Source organism: Amblyraja radiata, chromosome 5, assembly GCF_010909765.2.
Source record: "Amblyraja radiata isolate CabotCenter1 chromosome 5, sAmbRad1.1.pri, whole genome shotgun sequence".
Lineage (NCBI taxonomy): Eukaryota > Metazoa > Chordata > Chondrichthyes > Rajiformes > Rajidae > Amblyraja > Amblyraja radiata.
Window position 1 is genome coordinate 37,301,648 of NC_045960.1, and position 15,535 is coordinate 37,317,182.

At 42.9% G+C, this 15,535-nt stretch overlaps 1 protein-coding gene across 5 annotated transcripts in view; it reads left to right on the forward strand.

Moving 5' to 3' along the window:
- Positions 1-9,040: 9,040 nt before the first annotated feature.
- The window catches only part of fbxl4 (F-box and leucine rich repeat protein 4), an 89,793-nt gene continuing 83,298 nt past the window's right edge, over positions 9,041-15,535 (forward strand). The window contains exons 1-2 of one of the 5 annotated variants that reach the window (XM_033021041.1): positions 9,041-9,241; positions 14,292-14,389. The gene's annotated coding sequence lies outside the window, so the exon portion shown is untranslated. Of the gene's footprint in view, positions 9,242-9,760; positions 10,105-14,291; positions 14,390-15,535 lie in introns of those variants that run through there. The other 4 variants (XM_033021040.1, XM_033021042.1, XM_033021044.1 and 1 more) reach the window with 4 other exon arrangements.

Below are 15,535 nucleotides of genomic sequence, written 5' to 3' on the forward strand. Positions count from 1 at the left end.
CAGTTTATTATTGGCACGTACATCTTCTTATCGAGTCCACACACAAGATCAGAAGTTGTTCAGCCAGAGCTGAACACACTTCTCGGCATCTGCACACAATGGTGTCTGTCTTGCGCTTCTTGTGCTTCTTGTGTGTGGTGGTGGAAAGATTGGTGAAAAGTGGTCCGCGACGCGAATGCTCTTTTCTTGACCCCGTTGTCATGTACTGAGATACAGTGAAAAGCTTTGTTCATGTGCTATCCAGTCAAATCATCCTATGTGTCAAGCTATAATCTAGTATAACAGGTACTGTAAAGAGAATACCAGAGTGCAGAATATAATATTACAGCAGTATAACGTTACAACTTTAAACTGAGCCACACTTATCTCATTGGCCTCCAGGTTGCCAGGACGCGAGACTCTGAATGAACTACAGGGAGAGGTTGAGCAGGCTGGAACTCTATTCTTTGGAGTGCAGGAGGATGAGGGGTGATCTTATAGAGGTGTTTAAAATCATGAGAGGAATAGATTGGGTAGATGCACAGTCTCTTGCCCAGAATAGGTGAATCAAGGGCCAGGTTTAACATGAAGGGGAAAATATTTAATAGGAATCTGAAGGGTAACTTTTTCACACAAAGAGTGGTGGGTGTACGGAACGAGCTGCCGGAGGAGGCAGTTGAGGCAGCGACAATCGTAACATTTAAGAAACAGTTAGACAGGTACATGGATAGGATAGGTTTGGAGGGATATGGACCAAATGCAGGTAGGTAGGACTAGTGTAGCTGGGACATGTTGGCCGGTGCGGGCGAGTTGGGCTGAAGAACCTGTTTCCACTCTGTATAACTCCATGATTCTATGTCATTCTTCTTGGTGAATACAGGTGCAAAGTACTTGTTTAGTACCTCACCTACATGCTCTAACTCCAAGCATTAATTAATTAATGAGAGAAGTTTATAAAATTATGAGAGGCATAAATAGGATAGAAGACAGTCAGAACCTTTTTCCCAGGATGGACAAATCAAATACTAGAGGGCATAGCTTTAAGGTGAGCGGGGCAAAGTTTAACGGAGATGTGCGGGGCAGGTTTTTATTTTACACAGAGGGCGGTGAATGCCTGTAACGTGCTGCCGGGATGATTGGTTGAGGCAGATATGATTAGTGCCACTTAAGAGACATTTGGATAGGCATATGGATATTCCGGGAATGGAGGGATATGAATAATGTGCTGGCAGATGAGAGTCAGTCTTGGCACCATGTTCAGCACAGACATTGTGGGCCGAGGGGCCTGTTCTTAAACTGCACTGTTCTATAGTCTATGTTCTATAAAAAGCCTTGGGATTTTCTTGAATCCAACTCGCCAATGCCATTTTATGGCCCTTTTCGGCTCTTCTAATTGCCTGCTTGAGTTCTTTCCTGCTTGCTTTATATACCTCAGAGGCCCATTTATATTTCTAAGCCTTATATATGCTTTCTTTTCCTTTTTGACCATCCTATATTTTTCACAAATCCATATTTTTGTGCGACTTCACATGTGACATCTATTTGTATCCCCGTTCTTCCTTACCCTTCAACGTTAAAAACTGACAATTTCCCTTTTTTGAGCCAAATGATTGATCCCACATACTACTGAATTCTAGCTGCAACAGTGTTGGCTTCTCATGTAATCCACGAGGGACCTTCTGCAATTTAATGCTCCCCACCTCATGTCTAATTATCCAATGTATAATCTTATCATCAACAAGTTTCACTGCATGGCTCTCCATTATGCAATAATTAACAAAGTAGTCAATAAGGATGACCCAAACACAAAGTAATTATTCCATTCCAATTCAAGTACAAAAAACTGATGGGCTGAAACATATTTACCTTTAACTGAAGGTTCTGAGAGTATTACTGATAAGATGTTTCTTACAGTTCAGTGTGTTCCTGATTTGCAGCATAAAAGTACAGAGCATGCCAGATATCAGAGCACCTGATCCCTCTCCACTGCGTTGGACTCTGAGGGGGTTGGTGAGTTGGTGAGTGATTGGCGCGGTACAAAACCCTGAGCTGAGGGGTGAGATACCCTTTTTACCTCGCCATACACCTCTAGCACTGCCCTATTTATTTAGGATCAGCATTAAATACAAGTTTTGCCTGCAAAACTGCATTCATTTGTACGGGGCTACCAGCTTAATGGAAAGGGGTGGGAGATTGCAACCTTCACGTGGTCCGCCCTGTTTCGACGAATGCAATCAACCTGGCATGCACAATCAAGTAAGATCAAATAGAACAAGTTGTCCTACAACTTTAGGCTGTGCACGCCATACGCAAGAAGAAGAAGTTTAATGGAAAAGGCCAGTAAAGATATCAAATGGTAGAATTAGATACAATCACTTATGTTTAAGAGACATTTAAACAGTGCTTAATTAAGCAAGGCATAAAAGGATGTGGATCTAATGCAGGTAAATTAGTTTAGTTCAGATGGGCAAAAAAGTTGGCATGGATGTGGTGGGCCGAAGGTCCTGTTTCTGTGTTGCATTACTCTATGACACTATGTGCGGCTTAAAATGTTTATTTTAATTGATGCTAACAATTTGATTATATTAATATTGATACTAATAATAACATTTTAGGTTAATTTTCATCAGTTAAGTGTGATAAAATATAATTATTTTAACTTTTATTTTTGTTCATGGTTGTGGGTTGCAGGCTATCCAATCTATCTTCTCAACTCTATCTTTTATAATCAAACACCATAGAAGGTGAACTGTGTCTTTCATGCTATGAACTTTAATTTCAGTTGGCAATATCCATTGCTGGAGAATTCATTGACTCTGAAGCCTCTCAAGCATAGGCTGCAGGGTCTAGCTAGGTACTAGTTCAGATGCAAATTCAAAAACACACAACCAATGGGAATCTGTTTGGAGGGTGGCAGATTAAGAGACTCAAGAGTTTGTTAAGTGTTTAAGATTAAGAGTTTGTTCGAAACTGCTTGGAGCCGTTGTAGATGTAATTACTGTTAAAACACAAAGTACTTGTGCTTCTTCTTCTTTCGTGTGGCGTGCACAGCCTAAAGTAGTTGGACAACTTGTTCTATTTGATGTTCCGTTTGTGCACGTCGAGTTGATTGCATTAGTCGAAACAGGGCGGACCACGTGAAGGTTGCAATCTTCCACCCCAGTACTTGTACTAAAACACCAGGCTAAGCGCTCAACCAAGAAAACCAAACCCAATGCCAAAGTAGTATCTAAACTGCTACACACACATATGCTATAGGACAATAACTTAACTCTATATTCAGTTACAAGGTATCTACATGTTTACAAACACACAAGCTAAATGTTTAACCAAGAAACCCAATCTTAGTGCTGCATGAGAATCTAAGATGCCTTTATACAGTTAAACTATGGGACAACAGAAACATAAATCACTGGAGACTGCATGAAAATCTAGTGAACTGCTAGGTGTTGAGTTTAGTTTAGTTTATTGTCGTTTGTACCAAGGTACAATTAAAAGCTTTTTTGTTGCGTGCTAACCAGTCAGCAGAAAGACAGTACATGATTAGGCATAATTGCACACTAGCATAATTGCACACATAATTGCACACTAGCACACTAGCACACAAAGAGTCGCCTGGGTTGGGCGTCACCTTAGAGTCTCTTCTGAGTAAACCTAAAGGGGTCTCTGGAAGTCCATCTCACAGAAGATTTAAGAATATTACAAAGGCTGGAAAATTTTAGCCTGAAAGAAAGATTTGCTGGGCTGGGTTTGTTTGCTTTGTAAGGAAGTAGAAATGTATTCATACTATACAAAGTGGTGAACCCAATATGGTATGATAGGATGGAGCCATTGAGTAGTGTGATCAAGGTTAGAAAGGCCAATTTGAAGTAACTGGAGAATTAAAGAAGTGTTTGGAAAAATAAAGGGCCTGTCCCACTGGGGCGTCATTTGCGTGTCACGCAGGTGGCGCGCAAAGATTTTGTGAATCCCACGAACCTGGGACGCCGCGCGCAACCGCGCGTCACTGCCTACGTCACCACGCGTAATGCACGGCATGCGCGCGTAATGCACGCCATCGTGACACGTAAATGATGTTGCGTAAATGACACGCAAATGATGCCCAAGAGGGACAGACCCTTAAGTCACCAAGTTCTTGTTGAAGATTTGAAACACTAACTGTGGTACAGGTCTGATTGAGCATATAAAGCACCAAGCTGGACTTAATAGCCTGGCACTATAGCACATTTAGTTTATGTGTTATAATCTAAAAGGCTACAAATCAAGAACTGAGAAGTGGGAGTAATATTACTAACTTGACTTTGGCGGCATGGGCCAGCCTTCTGCTATGAATTTCCACAATACATTCTTACATGTTTCTCTCCGTCTGCTACTTTAGCTACTTTTTCAAAGTAATCTCTGCAAATGAAAACTAGAGTAGCGGATGGAGAGAAACATTTGTGCAAGCATTGTGGCAATATTACTTAATATTGACGACACTATTCAATGAAGTGACTCCTTCACATTCACATCTTATAGATCTCATCACTTTGTCACCTGTCTTCCTCTGACCCCAACCCCCACCTTTGTCGTGTGTTCACCATCCCCTCTGACCTCCCCCTTTCTGATCTGGAATGGTCTGTCCTCAGCAGAGGCCTCACCTTTGTTCCCCTCCGTCCCCACCTCAACGAGTTCCGGGTCCGCCATGATGCCTCCATCTCCGTGTCTTTTTCTATGGGAAGAAGTCCTCACCACCCAGTGATGACATCTTCTCCCGTCTCCACCAGACCCCCTCCTCCTGGACTCCCCCGGATGGCCCTCTACCTTCTTTAGACCTTTTCATTTCCAACTGCTGGCGGGACATCAACCGCCTCCACTTTACCAATCCCCAGACTTATTCTAACCTCTCCCCCCCCCTGAACGCACTGCTCTCTGCTCACTCTGCAGCAACCTCAATTTGACAATCAAACCCGCTGAGGCCAGGCGACAACTCTCAGACACCTCCTCCTACTTATCATTGGACCATGACCCCACAGACGAGCACCTGACCTTAATATCACACACCATTTCTGATTTTATTACTTCCGACTCCCTGCCCCCTAAAGGGCCTGTCCCACTGTACGAGGTAATTCAAGAGATCTCCCGAGTTTCCCCTGATTCGAACTCGGAGAATTACGGTAATAGCCGCTCGTTGGTATTCGGGGCTCTCGTGGACATTTTTCAACATGTTGAAAAAACTTCACGATCCTACCGCGTTTCCCGAGTACCTGCCGTTAGCGTTACGAGCCGCTAAGAGAAGTCCCGAGCCCCGATGTACCCGCTACGTACATTCTACATACTTATAACCATATAACAATTACAGCACGGAAACAGGCCATCTCGACCCTTCTAGTCCGTGCCGAACACGTATTCTCCCCTAGTCCCATATACCTGCGCTCAGACCATAACCCTTCATTCCTTTCCCGTCCATATAACTATCCAATTTATTTTTAAATGATAAAAACGAACCTGCCTCCACCACCTTCACTGGAAGCTCATTCCACATAGCCACCACTCTCTGTGAAAAGAAGTTCCCCCTCATGTTACCCCTAAACTTCTGTCCCTTAATTCTCAAGTCATGTCCCCTTGTTTGAATCTTCCCTACTCTCAGTGGGAAAAGCTTATCCACGTCAACTCTGTCTATCCCTCTCATCATTTTAAAGACCTCTATCAAGTCCCCCCTTAACCTTCTGCGCTCCAAAGAATAAAGCCCTAACTTGTTCAACCTTTCTCTGTAACTTAGTTGCTGAAACCCAGGCAATATTCTAGTAAATCTCCTCTGTACTCTCTCTATTTTGACATCCGTCCTATAATTAGGCGACAAAAATTGTACACCATACTCCAGAATTGGCCTCACCAATGCCTTGTACAATTTTAACATTACATCCCAACTTCTATACTCAATGCTCTGATTTATAAAGGCCAGCACACCAAAAGCTTTCTTTACCACCCTATCTACATGAGATTCCACTTTCAGGGAACTGTGCAAAGTTATTCCAAGATCCCTCTGTTCACCTGCATTCTTCAATTCCCTACTTACTTACCACGAGTTTGATTTTTTTTAAACTCGGGAGAGCTCTTGGGTAAACTCGTATAGTGGGACAGCCCCTTAAAGCCTCCAACCTTATCATTCCCCAACTCCGCTTGGCCCGATTTTATCTTCCCCCAATCCAAGGCGTAGCTATGTGCACTCACATGGGTCCCAGCTATGCCTGCCTCTTTGTAGGGTATGTCGAACAATCAATGTTCCAGGCGCACACTGGTCCAATCCCCAAACTCTACCTCCGCTACATTGACAACTGCATTGGTGCTACCTCCTGCACCCATACAGAACTCACTGACTTCAACTTCACAACTAATTTTCATCCTGTGCACAAATTCACTTGGACCATCTCCGACATCTCCCTACCGTTTCTGGATCTCACCGTCTCCATCACAGGAGACAGACTATTGACCGACGTGTACTACAAACCTACTGACTCCCATAGCTATCTAGGCTACACTTCTTCCCACCCTGCTTCCTGTAAAGATTCTATCCCCTACTCCTAATTCCTCTGTCCACGCCGCATCTGCTCCCAGGATGAGGTTTTCCATACTAGATCATTGGAGATGTCCTGATTCTTTATGAAACGGGGGTTCCCCTCTTCCATTATACATGAGGCTCTCACTAGGGTCTCCTCGATATCCCGCAGCTCCGCTCTTTCTCCCCCTTCCACCCCATCAGCCATCGCATACAGCATATAATCCTCCAACACTTTTGCCACCTCCAACGGGATCCCACTACTGGCCACATCTTCCCATCTCCACCCCTTTCTGCTTTCCGCAGAGACTGTTCCCTCCGCAACTCCCTGGTCAACTCGCCATTCCCACCCAAACCATCCTCTCTCCAGGTACATTCCCCTGCAACCGCAGGAGATGTAATACCTGTCCCTTTACCTCCCCTCTCGACTACATCCAAGGACCCTGACAGTCTTTTCAGGTGAGGCAGAGGTTCACTTGCACCTCCTCCAACCTCATGTACTGTATCCGCTGTTCCTGGTCAACTTCTGTACATCGGCGAGACCAAGCGCAGGCTCGGCGATCGTTTCGCTGAACACCTCCGCTCAGTCCGCCTTAACCTACCTGATCTCCCTGTTGCTCAGCACTTTAACTCCCCCTCCCATTCTCAATCTGACCTTTCTGTCCTGGGCCTCCTCCATTGTCATAGTGAGGCCCAGTGCAAATTGGAGGAACAACACCTCATATTTTGCTTGAGTAGCTTACACCCTAGCGGTATGAACATTGACATCTCTAACTTCAAATAGCCCTTGCTTTTACTCTCTCTCCATCTCCTTCCCTTTTCCAGTTCTCCCACCAGTCTCTGTCTGTGACTACATTCTATATCTGTCCCACGCACTCCCCTGACATCAGTCTGAAGAAGGGTCTCGACCCGAAACTTCACCCATTCCTTCTCTCCAGAGATGCTGCCTGTCCCGCTGAGTTACTCCAGTTTTTTTGTGCCTACCAGCCCAACAAATCTTTCCTTCAGGCTAAAATGCTCTAGCCTTGGTAATATTTTTAAATTTTCTCTGTACAACTTCAGGGGGGTGGGACTAGGGTTGCCAACTTTCTCACTCCCAAATAAGGGACAAAAGGTCAAAATAACAGACAAATTCCCGATGGCAAAAGTACAGAAGGCCTTTGTCGAGTCACCGCTGACGGGCTTAAACCATTTATTTTTTGTTTCCCATTGCTTGTTACAGCTGCACAGTCTTTTATTTTTTGCAGGTTTATCCATATTTGCATATGCCAAACCGACCGAACAACACCAGGCGATACTGAAACTTTTTGTTTTTGCAGGATTGGCAAAATATAGCGCACAACTGATGCGCATAAGTGGGCCTATGATTGGATGACAGGTAAATCACTCATGCGTGGCATCGACAGCACATGCAACACGCACGCACGCTGTTGTATCAGATCTAGGATCTGTCTGTAAGCGTGCCCTCTGGTGATTACAGAGTACAGATGCTCCTCAACTTACGATGCATCGACTTACGATATTTTGACTTTACGATGTTGCAAAAGCGATAAACATTCAGTAGAAACATTACTTCAAATTTTGAATTTTTATCTTTTCGACCAGGCGTGCAACTGATGCACGGAAAGTGCCAGGACGTCAATCAAGTCACCATGTCCGGGGCAATTAGTTGACTAACGTGGCCGTGGCTGGGTGAATGATGAGTAGGCCAGGGTGCTGAACTGGACACAAAGCCCAGCCGGCGAGTCAGCTGAGGAGTTTTGGACCGGGCCGCGCGATGTCGCTCGCAAAGTCCGGCGCCCGGGCCAAAACTTCTCAGCTGGCCCGTGGGCTGGGCTTTGTGTTCTGCTGCACGGAAAGTCCAGCACCCCATCCAACTCATAAACTGATGATCGGCCATGAGGAGGGGTGGAGGTGTTGGCGGTAAGCGAAGGTCGGACAGCTGGCCGATGGGGCCACGGGCGAGGCGCTGCTGCTGCACTCCATGGGCTGCACTATGTCGGGACGTGTGAGGCGGGCCCGAACGCGGAGCTCCGACCCGATAGTCCCCTCGACCCGAGTAGTAGCAGTCAAATACGGGACAAGGGCTGTCCCGTATGGGACAAACCAATTGATCCCAATATACGGGATGTCCTGGCTAATACGGGACAATTGGCAACCCTAGGTGGGACGTGTTGATGGGACACGTTGGCCGGTGTGGGCCAAAGGACGTTTCCACACTGTAAGACTCTATCATGCTATTCAATTTTTTTTGTAATGTGATATCAAGTATTGTATATTTGTATAATATTGTTTTCACTTCCCCAGTTCAGACAAAGCATTAACTTTCGTTTTAGTCTTTCACGTTCACCTTTTCGAGGTTTCGAGAGTGCATTTTCTGGTTAATCGTCTTCTTTTGTCTACATGTAGAACACAGGATTTGAATTATCTCTTTTAAAAAAAATAAGATTGTCCAAAAAAATCGTAAAATGACTTTCTTACAATATGTATTTGAGGAACGATTAGGCTGCATGGTAACTTCCACTTTCAGACCTCTCGGTGCGGTACAAGACTTCAACTCCCAGCACCCTCCGCACATGTTGCACCGAAGCCCCGGATGCCGGTGACATGTTTACATCAGGAAGGGAGTAGCGGAGAACTGTAAGTGGTTGAACGAAACATGGATACAGTTTTCTCAGTACACATATCATTCGCTTTGCGAGTAGGGGCATAGCATGCCAACAGGTACTAACATTTCTTTAGAATGAGAAGGTGGTTGTTATTGGAAGATGCTTCATGCATTCAGCTCACCAACCCCCCCCCCCCTCCCTTCCTCCCCGGGTGAGCAGAGAGGTGGCCCATATCATTTGGCCCATAGGGTGCTGGCGGCAGGCAGAGTGGGAGATGTTTGTGACCCGCGTTTGTAACGCCGCTTTCCATTTCTAGAACGCTTTCAGATGTCGCCGGGTTCCAATTCTGGATTGTTTGCAACGCCGTGTTCCATTTGGTGATTGTGGGAACAGTCGACGCGTTCCATTCTGGAGCGTTGCAAACAATCGCGTCGCTCCAATTCTATAATGGTGCAACAATTCGCCGCCTCCCTGTTCTAAATTGTTTGCAGCAGTCGCCGCCTGTCCAGAGGGCAGGCCGGGAGCCCCAGCGCCGTTTGATCTCCCAACCTTCACCTTCAGAAACGTCAGGCCGTACACCGGCCGTGCGTGGTCACCATAATCTTTGGTCACGGCCAAAGATCTTAGAGCCGTGCAATTATATTGCATCGTGTTAACCAAAGATCTTTAGTCTTAACTAGAAGTCGATTAGGAAGAAACCTCCCCACTAACTTTGGAAATGACCCATCAATTTCAAGGACCAATCCACCACTAACCCGACCTCAAAGTGAAAGTCACGCGTGATTACAATTTATAAACATCTTCAAGGATGCATTTGTACTTGCCACTTTAACGTTAGAAACAGTTTTACTTCTCATTTGCACGCAGTTGAGAGCAAAGATTGGTTGAGAGTCTGTCTGAGGACGTTCCTGATCCCTGGGTTTGATTTGTTACTGGAGAATAACTTAATGCATAATTTCAACATAGTGATGACAAACGGTAGTAATTTAAAAATTAGTCTTTATTGTTATTTTCCCATTCCTTATTAACTTTTATTGTTTTAAACTTTCTTGTAAATTAATGTATTTAATTGACATCAGTCTAAAGGCATTTGGTATTTTATTACAATGTAAATTTGCAGAGTTACACCCCCACGAGTTCAGAATTGATACGGTTGCTGGCAACTGCATGCTTCCAGCGTTAGAACACATATTCAATGTTTCCTGGTTTATATTAAGCCCACCGTGTTTTGTTTTGGTTCATTTATAAAATTTAATGGTCCACGATTTTCCCATTGGAATATTACTCCAGTAAATTAACGTTAACCCTTTCTTTGTTGTAGATGTGTGGACAAATCTCTTGCTTTATTGGTGGTGGATATTACTTTGCTTTTGTGCCTGGTGAAATGTAATCTATTAGTGGGATTTGAATGTTTTACAATTATGATCCTGTCATCCATCTGTTTAACTTGTTCAAGTCCCCTTGAATACAATCTAATTTCAGATCATGATGGGCTTCAAACTGAATTAATTTGTCAAAATAGAAATGACACACCGAAACATGAGAACGATTATGGAAATAATCTAGAAATTGTTAAATTACGATAAATAGTGCCAGAGAAGTCTAGAAAATGATACTAGTAGACTTACTACTAAAATGTTCTTCTAGTATGATATGTTTTTAAGTTCAGTTTGGGAAGAAGTAAGAATTCTCAATGGCAACTTTATAGGACCTTTGTGAGGTTGCATTAGGAGTATTGTGTGCAGTTCTGGTTGCCCCATTAGGAAGGATGTGATGCTTTGGAAAGGGTGCAGAGAAGGTTTACCAGTATGGTTACTGGATCAGGGGGTATTAGCTGCGGGGAGAGGTTGGACAGGATGTGGATTGTTTTCTCTAGGATGTCGGAGGTTGTAGGGACATCTGATAGAAGAATATACAATTACGAGGCATAAATAGGGTTGACAATTGGTATCTTTTCCCCATGATGGAAAGATCAAATACCAGCGGGCTTAGCTTTAAGTTGAGAGGGGCAGAGTTTAAAGGAGATGTGCAGGACAAGTGTTTTTAATCCCCAGTAATTCCTCAAGTAGGCATGCAGTGCATCAGGGATGTACGTTAGCGGACAAATCTGAACAGTGTTTCTTATGTGTTTCTTGAAACTCCTCCAGGTATACATTTCATACAATTGTCTAAGTATATAGCAAAGAAAGCAACCAGCTTTCATTATGAAATTATCATTATCAGCTTTCTATTATGTCACGCTTCACAGACAAATGCTGTTTGGGTTCATCCTACTTCTCAGCTCCTGATCCATAACCACATTAGGTTTGGACATTTTTTTTCCTTCTGTCCCATTTCGAAGAATGATACTAACCCCTGTTAATTTAGACTTTTTTCGATGCAGCATGGAAACAGGCCCCTCGGCCCACTGAGTTCATGCCAACCAGCGATCACCCAGTACACTAGCTCTATCCTACACACACTATGGACAATTTACAACTAAGAGAAGCCAATTAGCCTACAAATGTGTACGTCTGGAATGTGGGAGGGAACCGGAGCACTCGGAGAAAAACCACATGGTCACAGGCAGAACCCACAAACTCCGTCCAGCCAGCACTCATAGTCAGGATCGAACCTGGGTCTCTGACGTTGTAAAGCAGCAACTCTCCCACTGCGTCACTGTGCTGCCTCAACTCTGTTAGCATAAAAATACATTATTTTCTATTCACTTGCCTGGGCCTCATTATTGTAAATAATTGAATACAATCTTGATGTCCTTTGTTGCAAAATAAACAACCCAAGTAAAACCGGAGATCCCAGACAATAAACCTTTCCCAGCTTTGGCAACATTCTGAAAGTCTCTGCATTCTCTCTAGTATCATGACCTTCCTACAGAATGCTAACCAATATTGTACATGGTGCATGTGCAGGAAGGAACTGCAGATGCTGGTTTAGACCGAAGTTAGATTCAAAATGCTGGAGTAACTTAGTGGGACAGGCAGCATTTCTGGAGCGAAGGAGTGGGTGACGTTTCGGGTTGAGACCCTTCTTCAGACTGGTCTGGGGAAAGGGAAACGAGAGATATGGACAGTGATGTAGAGAGAGATATAGAACAAATGAATATGTAAAAAAGGTAATGATGATAATGATGACAACTAGTCATTGCTAGTTGTTTGCTTGGTGAGAATGGGAACCTGGTGTGACTTGGGTGGGGGAGGGATGGAGAGAGAGGGAGTGCAGTGGTTACTCTAACTTCAAGTAATCCCTGCACTTTCTCTCTCTCCACCCCTCCCCCACCCAAGTCACGCCAGGTTCCCATTCTCGCCGAGCAAATGGCTAACAATGGCCTGTTTCCTTTATCATTGTTACTTTTTTGCATATCTTTCATTCATTTGTTCTATATCACTGTCCATATCTCTCGTTTCCCTTTCCCCTGACTAGTCTGAATAAGGGTAACGACCCAAAACGTCACCCATTCCTTCTCTCCAGAGATGCTGCCTGGCCCACTGAGTAACTCCAGTATTTTGTGTCTTCTTGTACATGGTGCCATTCTGTGCAATTCTAGGAGGGTCTCTGGTTATATGTTGTATGCATTTGCCTATATGACAAATATCTCATATGCCAACTTAGCTACCATTTCTATTGTCCTGTCTGAACAAGGGTCCCAACCCGAAACGTCACCCATTCAGGTCCTCCAGAAATGCTGCTTGATCTGCTGAGTGACTCCAATACTTTGTGTCCCTGTTTCTATGGTCCTGCTATCTTTTGGAATCTTTGGAGTTGCAAATCAAGAACCTTCTGCTTCTTAATATCTTGTTTATTGTTGGATACTTCACATTTTGCCCTCTGCAACTGCTTCACTTCACCTTACCACTGAACCGATTCTTTGATTATATTAGTGCAACTTCCATTTTCGGTCCTCTTGTATCCTACGACATGCTGAAAATATTGTGAAAATTGATTCATTTATAAGTTAGACAAGGGTAAAATCTAAGTTTAAAATTGCTTGATGCTGCTATATGTCATACTTCAACATTTAGAAACAAATCTAATTTTGGTGTCATTTCAGAATATTTTTTAATTTCACAATATCTTTTCACTTTTTTAACTATATAGCTCTACAACATTGAAAGATCATTCCATTCAGCCCTGTTCATTAGCCCCATTTCTCCATTTGCTTTATATATTCACCTTTTGTTTTCCACCTAATTGGTGTGCTGGTTTTAAACCCTCCCTCTTGGTGGGCATGTTTTACTTCAGCAAATTTGTTTATAGTTATATCTCTATCTCTATCACTTTGCCATAATTTAAATGCTAAACATTTCCTTTAAGTGACCAAGTCTTTCCGCTCCCATCAAAACAAACTGTATTAAATTTTGTCCTAACCTTCAGTGCTCCATTATAAATAGCAGCTGTATCTCATGTGTCTCCTCATGACTGTCGTTTCCCATTCTTGGCATCATCTTGGTGCATCTGTGCTGAATGTGCTTGAATCTGCTATGTATAAAGTATCATGCAGAACTGCTCACTGGTTTAATGTGGCCTAACCAATGTTTTGTAGAAGTTTCATTACATTTTCACTCCAATATTCTACGACCAATTTATTAGACTCAAAATGCCCATGGCATTTTTATGGCTTTCTTTATAGTCATCCAGACTTTTGGGCTTATGTGTTTGAACTTAGATTTCTCTGTTCATTCATTAACTTCAGTTACTGAAAAGATTAACAGTTTACGTCAACTCATAATTTAATATCTGGATTCAAATGGTTTATTTTAAACATAAGCTCTGCTCTTGTGACTTATTTCATCAGCTGCTTATGACTAAATTACAGCCTTTATTGGCCATAATTCTATGTGCGGTAAAAATTCTGTTATTTCCACAAGAAACATAAGGAGGTTCAGATTTGAAAGGAGATGATCATTAAAAAACTGAATATATGTAAATTTGAGAGCAATATTCGTTTTTTTTAAGATCATGAACTAATGTGACGTGGAGGGCTGTACTAATCACAACCTATCGTATCGTTTTACATGTGTAAAGGGTGGTAAGACATTTTTGGGTACTTTGGGATGTGTGTAACCCTAATCAGGTTTTATTGGGTATCCCAATTGTCTTTGCGCATCACGAGTCGCATAAGACTGGATTGTCCAAGTTAAGGCCTTGTCTTCTACTTGTGGTTGCAGTGTGTACCACTTAGTGATGAACAGCGCAAGGAGGTGTCGTGACTGACCATCGCTTAAGCTGAATCCGTTGGACTAAATATCGAATTATCCAACTTTAGGTAACTCACTCTTTCTTCCTGTCTGTATACAACTGGCCATTTCTACCTATCTGCGTATGCGCTCTGTTTTTCACTGTTTGTATAGTTGGGCATGCTGGCCACAGTCCACAGCTGTACTATTACAACACATTACACAGATCAAGTACCATGATCTGATTTTAACTGCTTCATTTACTCCTTTGGACTCACCCTGTTAGAAGTATTCTATTTGTTCTATGTTATTCCATTTGTTCTGTGTATCCCTCTCCCACCTTTCCTGCTACTGGAAACTACTTTGTTTTCTCTCTTAGTTTGGATGAAGGGTCCTGAACTCGAAATGTTAGCTGTTTCTCTTTCCCTGCTAAATGTTTCCAATATAGTTTGTGTTTATTTCAGATTTCCAGTGTTGTTAACTTTTTTATTAATAGAAGCCCATGTTTACACTTGAATGCCAAACCCCCATGAAATGTGGCATGATTACTATTAGAGAAGTGAGGTCCCAAGCAGTGCAGAAGATACCTCAGAGAGACAGACACATCCCTGAGTATTGATTAGCGGGAAAATCACATTAGTATGATCCTAGTTGAAAATCTCAACCAAGATATAGTGGATAGGTTGTGTAGAGTGGAGAATAATTTTGTGGAAAATATTACCTGAACCAAATTTTGCTGCTTAACATGACTGATGTTCTGGCGACAAATGGTATTCTAGTTACTGACATGTACTTGTCAGCTATTATTTCCTCCCCTTCCCCAACAATTCTTCAGAGTTGAACTGCACACAGGCCAACGTCTTCAGTCTGAAGAAGGGTCTCGACCCGAAACGTCACACATTCCTTCTCCAGAGATGCTGCCTATCCCGCTGAGTTACTCCAACATTTTGTGTCTATCTTCGGTTTAAACCAGCATCTGAAGTTCCTTCCTACACAGGCCAACAAGACAGTTTAAGATACAAGCTTGATGTCAACGATTTTAAATATGGATAGATTTCAATCACAGCATTTTCAGTAGAATTTTGATTTGATTAACTTTATTATCTACAAGATTAAATAACGCAGTTCAGAAATAAACACGTAAATGGGATTTCTCCTTGGTAAACATTGAACTACCTTCTTTACTGTGCAGATTTTTATTGCAAGTTTTGTATATGTTAAAAAAACATTTAATG